This window comes from Mustela erminea, chromosome 3 (assembly GCF_009829155.1).
Source record: "Mustela erminea isolate mMusErm1 chromosome 3, mMusErm1.Pri, whole genome shotgun sequence".
In the NCBI taxonomy this organism is placed as follows: Eukaryota; Metazoa; Chordata; class Mammalia; order Carnivora; family Mustelidae; genus Mustela; species Mustela erminea.
The window spans coordinates 18,119,093-18,128,312 of NC_045616.1; positions in this window are offsets into that span (position 1 = coordinate 18,119,093).

The following is a 9,220-nucleotide window of genomic DNA, read 5'->3' on the forward strand; positions in this document are numbered from 1 at the left end:
CCATCCAAACTGAAAAGGAAGAAGTAAAATTGCTGTCATTTGCAGACAACATGATTTTACACTGAAAAAATCCCAAAGACTCAACCAAAAAACTACTGGCCCTAATTAACAAATTTAGTAAGGTTGAAGGATATAAAATCAACATATAGAAATCCGTCGGACTGATTTGTAGCAACTGAGACATCTGGAAAAGCAAAGAAAAAGATCCCATTCTCTCAAAACCAATGAAATACCTAAGAATAAATTTAACTAAGGAAGTGAAAGAACTAAACAATGAAAACTGTAGGACTTTGCTGAAAGAAATCAAAAAAGACTCAAACAAATGGAAAGACATTTTGTGTTCACAGATTGTAAGAATTAATATAGTTAACATGTCCAAACTACTCAAAGCCCCATTACCCATACTACGCTACTGTTTATTTTCCTCTTTGCTAGAGTATTGTGCTCTTTCACTTACTTTTTTGTAAGTTATTAGCATCTTTTCATTTCATTTTGAGGAACATCTTCTTGTGAGAAATTTGCTGACGGTCTAGTGGAGGGGTTTCTTTGTAGGTTCCTTTTTTTTTTTTAACCTCTAGCTACCTTTATGATTCTTTATCGTTGATTTTTCAATTAGCAATAATCGTGCCTTGGATAAACTCTATTGACTATGATACTGCCATTGTCATGTGTCTTGGAGAAGGTCTTTTTGCACTGAGATAAGCTGTTCTATTAGGTTATTAGACTTGTATGTCCAATTCCTTCCCCGGGGTTGGGAAGTTCTCTTGCTGTTATTTCTCTAAATATACTTTCTGCTCCCTTTCCCCTCTCTTCTCCATCTGGTAGACCATTATTGTTATATTTGTATTTTTTATTATATCTGATAGTTCTCAGAGGGTATCTTCACTTTTTTAAACTCTTAGTTCTCTCTCTCTTATTGTATTTGAATTGTTTCTAAATTCTTATCCTCCAGATCACTAATTTTTTCTTCAATCTGATCTGCCGTTTCTTAAGCTCCAACGCATTCTTCACTGGATTCGTTGAATTCTTCAGCTCCAGAATTTCTCTCTGGTTCTTTTCCAGTTTTCGATTTCTCTGTTTTCAATTTCTGTTTCAATTTTCCAGTTTTCAATTTCAACTCCTCTAAAAAACTCACTGACTTTATTCCTGAGTTATTTCATTGCCTTTTTGACTTTTCTTATGAGTTGTTGAATCTCTTCATAAGCTACTTGAATCCTTTAACAGATCACAGTATTCTGTCTTTGGGTTTGGAAGCTGGGGAATTATCATTTTCTTTTTGTGATACCATACTACCGTGATTTTTTGTAGTGTCATCTGATGACTTGTGCCTCTGCTGTCTCTCCTGAAATAGCACACACCTGTTTTGGTTCACCTTGACATTACGATTGAACAGAAGAGCAGTTAGAAACTTTTGTCTTCCACAAGGTGGCAGTATAACTCAAGTTTTTGATATCTTTACCTGAACTGGCTGTGGGGCGGCACTGAGAAGGGCACATTTTAAAAAGCTGGTATTAAAAAAAAAAAAAAAAAAAAAAAAAAAGCTGGTATAGAGAAAAGTGGTTGGGGGGGTGGAAGGGTGTGGACTTAGCATCTGGAGCTTAGTGGGTGCCCAATCCTGAAGGGGGGATCCTCTTGGGGGGTACTCCCAGAGTTTTATGGGCAGACATTCTGCAGAAATCTTGAAGCAGACAGTGGGTATCTCCTTCTTTCAAAGTCTTAGTTAATCTTGTCTGTGTCTTTCCCTTCTCTCTCCTCTCCTTCCCCGTGTAATGGAGGTCCATCCTCAGAAATCCATACTGCTGGAAAGAAAGCGGTTCCTCCATCTGTGACCCGCTGAGCCCCGTGGTCAATCAGCCACACCTGTTTTCTACCTCCTGTGTGGGAGGTCACTGTTGCTGCTGCTGGAATAAACCCAGGGCCCTGCAGTGTCACTCTGGGGAATGGGACCGACTCCTTGAGATCCTCCTTCTCCTCTGTCTCCGAACTCATCTCTGTCCTGCTCCGACGGCTTGCCTGCTTCTCCATCAGGCTGGCTAGACCTCCACAAACGTTCTACGTCCCTTGCATGTCTGCGCTGTTTGGTACTCTCCATTTGTTGCTTCCCACCTTGCTTCCCCCTTATTGTGTCAAGCGAGGCTGCGGCAGACTCACTGACTCCCTTAAATCCACAGTACCCTTTAGGTTTCAACGCTCCTACTTTCTAAATCACAGTTGGTAGAGATCTGGGTGCTCTGGTGTCAAGTGCAGAGATACTCCTGTTTCATTATGAGTTGAATGACCAGTTAGTTGCAAAGAAAAGGGGAAAGGAAAAAGGAATACATCATCCCACCCAAAGCCATCTAGAGATTCAATACAATCCCTGGCAAAACTCCAATGGCATTCTTCACAGAAAGAGAAAAAAAAAATCCTAAAATCTGTATAGAACCACAAAAGGCCCAAGTATCCGAAGCGATCATGAGAAAGAAAACAAAGCCCGAGGTATCACACTTTCAGGTTTCAAATTATACTATGAAGCTATAGTAATTAAAACAGTATGGTACAGGCATAAAAGTAGATACATGGGCCAATGGAACAGCATAGAGAGCTCAGAATTAAACCCTTGCATATATAGTCAGCTAATATTTGACTAGGAGCCAAGAGCACATAATGGGGTTATGTTCTTCAACGTTTTCAACAAATGGTTACCATTTTCAACAAATGGTTACCATTTTCAACAAATGGTTACCATTTTCAACAAATGGTGCTGGGAAAACTGAATAAACACATGCCAAAAAATGAATTTGGCCCTGGAACTTACACCACTCACATAAATCAACTTGAAGTGACTCTGGAAACAGTATGGAACTTCCTCAAAATTTTAAAATAGAACTTTCTTATGACACAGCCATTGCAGTACAAGGTATTTACCCAAAGGATACAAAAAGACTAATTCAAAGGGATACATGCATCCCATTGTTTATAGAAGCATTGTCTACTATAGCCAAATTATGGAAACAGCCCGAGTGTCCATCAACTGATGAATGGATAGAGAAGATGTGGTCTATGTATACAATGGAATATTTCTCAGCCATCAAAGAGAATGAAATCTTGCCATTTGCAGAGTATATTATGCGAGAGTGTATTATGCTAAGTAAAATAAGTCAGTCAGAGAAAGACAATACTATATGATTTCACTCATATGTGGAATTTAAGAAACTAAACAAATGAGCCAAGGGGCGGGGGGAAGAGCAGCAAATCGAGAAACAGACTCTTAACTACAGCGAACAGACTGATGGCTACCAGGGGAGAGGTGGGGGGGGAATGGGTGAAACCGGTGATGGGGATTGTGGAGGGCACTTGCGATGAGCACCCGGTATTGTATGGAAGTGCCAATCACTATATTGTACACCTGAAACTAATACTACACTGCATGTAGATTAACTGGAATTACATTAAAACTTAAAAAATCAAGTGGATCATAAACTTAAACGTGTGACCTGATACCATAAAATTCCTACAGGAGAACAGAGGGATGAACTCCTTGACATGTATTGGCAATTATTTGGGGGATATGATGCTGAAAGCGCAAATAACAAAGGCAAAAATCAACAAGTAGGACTATGTGAAACTTAAAAGTGTCTCCATAGCAAAAGAAGCAGTCAACAAAATGAAAAAGTCAACCTACAGAGTAAGAGAAAATATTTGCAAACCATATGTCAGACAAGGGGTTAATATTCAAAACGTAAAGAACTCACAACTCAATAGCAAAAAAAAAAAAAAGATTTCAAAAGGGGCATTGGAACTAAATAGACATTTTTCTAAGGAAGACAGCCAAAAGGCCAACATGAAAAGATGCTCAATGTTACTAATCATCAGGGAAATGCAAATCAAAACCACAATGCAGAGTCACCTTACACTTGTTAAAATGACAATCATCAAAGTTGGGTCCATGGTCAAAGGAGCGAGACTGATACAAAGCGAAGGTCAAACAAAGCTTTATTTCTCGCCAAGCATCAAGAATCAAACTGACCGGCTAGGGCCGTCTCTTGCAAGGAGGTAACCTCTCTCTGCCTTACAGACTAGCTTTTAAGGGCAAAGGCCATGTGGTTGGGCCTGGCCATGCATAGGTGGCCAATAAGATTGTAACACACAGAGAAAGCTGCACAATCATGCTAGGTCACACATAAGTGATCAACTGAATCAATTGAATTACAGTTTACCCTATAGTAGATATTTGAACTGGCCTATCACCTTGGTCAGAATTGGCACCCAAAAGGCGGGGCCCATACTCCTTGGTAGCTAGGGAGACAGTACGGATGTCTCCACCTGGCCTGACCCACCCTTGTATTTGGGCTTTGTTACCTGGGACTGGTTTCCAGGACTTGTTTTTAAGTAAGTCCCCTAGTGGGGAGGGGGGACAGGGACAGTTTAGGTTTTACTGTATAAACAACAAAGTCATTCAAGGTCGTAGTTTAACCGGATGGAATCGCTCTGGCTAAATAGGCCCTCACATTCCTCCCTTTTCTTAGGAGATTAGTCAAATCCTTGACTTTTACACAGTTCTATGCCCCCCTTTTAACGGCTGCCAGACTGTTTTAATCACTCCAGTGTGATTTACCCAGAAACAGCATTCCTCTCCTAGGGCTACACAGAGCCCCCTGTTTTTAGCAATAGTATGTCAAGCCCTAATTGTCTATATTTGCCACCGATATTTTAACAATAGAAGCAATAATGAATTCAAGGAACTCACTGTTTCTGAGTCTTAGCTTTAGTCCACCATCCGCGGGGTCCATCAGCAGCGGTATCCATCTCTGGGGGGCGTCTTTGTCTTGGGCTTGTCTGACGTGACCTACGCGAATCCAGGCCCCGACGCCCTCAACTTCCACCGCTGTGATCGCTCTGGCTAAATAGGCCCTTAAAATCAAGGCGACAAGTGCTGCTGAGGAGGTAGAGAAAAAGGAATGTGTGTATTGTTGGTGGGACTATACAATTGTCCTGTCACTACAGAAAACAAATGCTATGCATTAAGACAGAGGTGGCAACCGCCAGGGCAATCATATTGCGTTAGGTAAATGCATGAAGTCAACAAGTACACCTTAACTTTGCACAATAACATCGGTCAAATATATTTCGATTTTTTTTTTTTTTAAATGGATAGGGCCAGAAAAAGGAAAAAGAAACTCACAGACCCCTCCCATGTCCATCACCCATTATTGTAACCGACCAATGTCTTCCCTTGGAGCCCGTTACTTACACTTTGGGCAGGGCTCGAAAGAATCACGTGCGCTGCAGGTTCCAGAATGATGAACTGCACGGCCTCTAGAGTCAAATCGTCCAATTTCTAATCCCTGAGCGGCCCCTTGTTAATCCAAATGCTCCCTCCCTCTAAGCCCTAGTTTTCCCGTGTGTAAGTGGGAATACCAATGGGACTTACCTCACTGAATTACTGTTACTATATGAATTAATCTATGAGATGTGCCTAACACCATGCCAAACCCAAGGTCAGCATTTAATGAAATCATCACTTTTTTTTTTTTTTTTTAAATTTATGTGCCTTTGCTCCAGAGGGAACTACATACAAATACGGAAAGAGCCTGACTGGTTAGTAAGGAATGTTTTTTGCTTGCAAGGGTTTGCTCTGCTTGGAACATTGCCCTTCTGGAACCCTCCTCTCACACAACCCTCCTTCACTCTTCAGGCTCCTGAGTTTTGTTTGGCTAAGACCTCCTCTCACCACTACCCCAACCTACCCCACCCCCGCCCACCCTGGGCTGGGGGAGGGACTACACAGGGCAACAGAGAAATGAAGATCAGAGCCCTTTCCACTGTAAAGCTGCCCTCCATTCAGAAGGCAGGAATTCTAATTATTACGTTGAAAACCTACAAAGATACTTTGTAATGTATCTTCCACTTCCTGGAGTTTATTTATAGGTGCTTTCATGTTCCTGTGAACCTAGAAGAGATAATAATACCCAAACCACAAAACCATTCCTTCTGCAATTAACAATACATGTGACTTTTCTTTTCCAAACACACCCCCCACCACCACCAAATATGGAGGCTAAAATAGGTTATTTTCACACTCTACCCTTGGATACTAAGGGAACCATCACCCACCCATACCCCTGTCTGCTGGGCCTGTGAATGTGGCCCGGGCCTCCCTCAGAAAGTTGTCCTGTGTTGGCCCTAATTAGATGTCATTTCCTAAATACATGGTATATTTTATACCAGTTATTTGTAGAAACAGCAGATGCTGGTTATGGACTATTCCTTAAGCGGCTTTCTACTGCCCTACGAGGCAACATATAGGATAAGGGACACTGGTGAAAAAAGCGTGTGTGAAGAAAGCTCCGAAGCAACTTTATTTTGTTTTTGAAGATTTTATTTATTTATTTAACACACAGAGAGAGATCACAAGGAGATGGAGCAGCAGGCAGAAAAGGGGGTAAGCAGTCTCCCTGTTGAGCAGGGAGCCCGATGTGGGGCTCCTTCCCAGAACCCTGGGATCATGACCGGAGCTGAAGGCAGAGGCTTAACCCACTGAGCCACCTAGGTGCCCCCAAAGCAGTAGATTTTAGACGACTAGAGGAGGCTATGGAAATTTGAAACAATCTGCCGGTCTCGTGAGTTAGTTCCCTGAAAACAGCGGCCTGAGAGAAAGCCGCGGCATGTGGAGGGGATCTCTCCCAGGCTTGCACCAGTCACCGCTCTCAGATTCATTAATACACTTTGAAAAAAACGCAGCTGTCACTTATCAGGAGCTGCCACGGTCTGAATGTTTGTGTCCTCCCCAAAGTCACGTGTTGAAACCTAATGCCCCGCCCCACGGTGAGGTCGTGAGAGGCCCTGAGGGTCCAGCCCTCCTGAATGCGATTCCTGCTTTTATACAAGAGCTTCGTATAAGTGCTTTTTATCTTGCGAGCCTCGGCCTCCCATGGGAGGCCGCGAGAAATCTGGAGCCCAGAAGAGGGCCCCCACGTGCCTGCATGGACCAGCACCCCAGCCTTGGACTTCCAGCCACCAGAACTGGGAGAAAGGAACTTTGGCTGTTCCAGCAGCCTGAACGGACTCCAACACAAACCTAACCCGCATGAGCTTGTGACTGTGACTGTGCTAGGTAGGAAAAGCCTGATTCTGGACCCCAGGACATAGTAAGGGAGGACAAGCTGGAGACACCGACCCAGTCAGTCTGGATACAGCTGATGAAGAGAAGCAGCAGCTAGAGCTTGGCTGGTCCACCCTGCCCTGGTGACATTTGCGGCTGGATAATCCCTCGCGTCCTAGGATGTCCCTCTTGCCTGTACATGGTCGTCCTGGCAGCAGCCCGTGTCCCAGCTGTAATAGCAAAAAGGTTTCCAGATACTGCTTAACATCCCCTGGGCTGCAAAGTCACCCTCAGGTGAGAACCAGCGAAGCAGAGAATTCAGTTTCGGAGAAAAACTTCACACTGTCTGTTAATGTGTTTAGGCTTCTGGTGGCAGTGCCACAACTGTGAGCCACTAAGAAGCATTTGTCCCCTATGGTCAAGAGTTTGATGTTTAGGGGCACCTGGGTGGTGCAGTCGGTTCAGTGTCTGACTCTTGGATTTGGCTCAGGTTGTGAGATTGAGCCCTGCATAGGGTTCGGCACTGAGCGTGGAGTCTGCTTGGGTTTCTCTCTGCACCCTCCCCTCCTAACCCCCTCCTGCACGCTCGTTCCCTTTGTCTGTCTCTCAAATAAAGAAATAAGTCTTTAGGGATCCCTGGCGGCTCAATCAGTTAAGCAGCTGCCCTCGACTTGGGTCGTGATCCCTCCTACAGTTCTGGGATCCAGCCCTGTCTCAGGCTCCCTGCCCAGCAGGGAGACTACCTTTCCTTCTGTCTGTCCACCGCTTCATGCTCCCTCTCCCTCTTTCTCTCTCAAATAAATAAATATAACCTTTAAAAAAGAGTTTGGCATTTAAATCCCACCTCAATTGGGTCCCTATCGGTCCACCTTTGGGCCTAGACTCTTCCCTTAGCTCTACTGTTTTTCAAGATACTCATTAGGAGACTATATGAAATCAATTCAGTGGGTCCTAACCAGAATTTTTTTTAAAAAGATTTTGTTTATTTGTCAGAGAGAGAAAGAGTGAACACAGCCCAAGGAAAGGCAAGCAGAGGTGGAACCAGACTACCTGCTGAGCAGAGAGCACGATGCGGAACTCTATCCCAGGACCCTGGGATCACGACCTGAGCCGATGGCAGAGGCTTAACCCACTGAGCCACCCAGACATCCTGGCATTTTTTTTTTTTTTTAAAGAAAGAATGGGATAGAATAAAACATTACAAAAAATAACCACAGTGGGGCGCCAGGGTGGCTCAGTGGGTTAAGCCTCTGCCTTCAGCTCAGGTCATGATCCCAGGGTCCTGGGATTGAGCCCTGCATCAGGCTCTCTGCTCAGCAGGGAGCTTGCTTCCCCCTCTCTCTCTGCCTGCCTCTCTGCCTACGTGTGATCTCTGCCTGTCAAATAAATAAATAAAATCTTAAAAAAAAACTAACCGCAGTATACTTTGTAAATTAATTGACTTGCAAAACTTTCAATTATGTATTCCTGTACATATAACTATGTGCATTTGTTCATACTGGATATTGAGGTAAACTGTTTTTCTCGCCAAGAGTTGACAAGCAAAAGAGTTTGAGAATCCCTGTTCTATTTTAACATAGCCTATGAACGTTTACGTCAATGTATTCATTTCTCATCACTGCTATCACAAATGACCACGAACTTCGTGACTTAAAACATACCACTTTATTGTCTTACAGTTCCAGAGGTCAGAAATCCAAAATCTGTTTCACTGCCCTGGAGTCAGTGTGGACAGGGGCAGCCCTCTATCCTATAGCTAACTGCAAGGACCTGAGTTCTGCCAACAACCCATGAACTTACAAGAAGATTGTAAGCCTCAGAGGAGACAACAGATGAGATGTTGATTACGACCTGGGGAGACTCTGAACGGGAGACTTGGTCAAGACGTGCCTGGACTCCAGACCCTTAGAAACTGTGTGTTCATAAATCGGTATTGTCTTTAGTGCCTAAGACTGTGGTAACTTGTTATTGTAGCCATGGGAAACTAAGCCAGGCATTCAAGGGAATCACGAGCGCAAAAATCCTAAACTCTGTCGATGTCGTACCTGGATGGTAATAGTGAAAGTGATTTTGTGCAATGCCACGGAGGCATCTCAGATGTATTTTTGCTAAGTGACATAAGCCAGACCCAAAAGG